Here is a 1,182-nt window from a genome sequence, read left to right on the forward strand (position 1 = left end):
AGAAACTTACTTAAAGCAGAGGCCAAGAGCCTGATCGCCATCTTCAAATACCCGCTTGAAGGAATCTTTGAATACGGAATGGCCAAAACTTTCAGACAGAACAACAAGGCCACCCGTTCTTTCAACTGCAACTTTCATCTCAGCAACCCCAACCTAACTATATCCAAAATGCAACAGCAGAAACATTTATAATTAGATATCCAATTATAGTTATCAGAAATGAGAGCATGACAATATACAACAAGCAATGCCTTATGTTGATTAAAGATTGAAACTATTGGAAGAAACATAGTAGAGAAAAACATCATCAAAAACAGGAAATTGAGAGGATTAGTTAAATTTATATCACAGGCTAGTTAACAAAATTGAGGATTCACATTTTTTTATATATAGTGACCATGTTAAGTTTGACAAACAGTTCAGTGAAACTCATTGCATTAGCAAGACCACACTTCCAGACACAAGAATAAAAGATGCATTCCATTTTCTAGATTTCCAGCTACAAAAAATACAAAACAGTATTGCAAAAGCAACTGATACAAACTGCAAAATAAAACTTGAAGAACTAATTCAGAGCATTGTGCACCAATGATTTATAATCATGTCACAGTAATACCTGATCAAGTGCAGAAGCAAAAAGGTCTAGCACATGACCCTGAGTGACTAGTTGCTTTGCGATGCTCTCATAAAACTTGACAGCCTTCTTATAGTAAGGAGCGGCATCTTTATCTACATCTTTGTGAGAACGCACAGGATCCGACAAATCTTTTGAGACAATCTGTACAAAAGAGATTAGAAAGAAGAATTTAAAAAGACATGCTTCATAAACATGGTGTGATGAATGCTCACAGTGCCAAAAATCATCAACAGGCACTTACAGTTCCAGGGCCTCCTGTACATGGACCTCCGATCAAAGCAACAATTCTAGCCCCAGTTCCAGGCAAGCAAGCTCCAAGCAATCCTGCAGCTACACTCAATGCCACACCTGTGCATCGTTGGGAACGATGACCTGGCTGAACCGGCCACTGATCACTTTGTAGCTCATCCAAAAGCTGCATACCAAACATCATCCACACAATCAGATGAAAAATTTCCAACTTGACAAAGCTAAATGATAAAGAACTTCAAAAACAATTTTTACTTACAGAGTTGAGAGTGAATTCACAATCCGAGGCAGGCAAC

General features: G+C 38.2%; 1 protein-coding gene across 1 annotated transcript in view; it reads right to left on the minus strand.

The window, feature by feature from the left end:
• LOC104767798 (protein transport protein SEC23-like) overlaps positions 1–1,176 on the minus strand; it is an 8,904-nt gene extending 7,728 nt beyond the window's left edge. The window contains exons 1-2 of the mRNA XM_019240582.1: positions 1,146–1,176; positions 1,010–1,052 (exon numbers count right to left, since the gene is read on the minus strand). The gene's annotated coding sequence lies outside the window, so the exon portion shown is untranslated. The remainder of the gene's footprint in view (positions 1–1,009; positions 1,053–1,145) is intronic.

This window comes from Camelina sativa, chromosome 19, assembly GCF_000633955.1.
Source record: "Camelina sativa cultivar DH55 chromosome 19, Cs, whole genome shotgun sequence".
Taxonomy (NCBI): domain Eukaryota; kingdom Viridiplantae; phylum Streptophyta; class Magnoliopsida; order Brassicales; family Brassicaceae; genus Camelina; species Camelina sativa.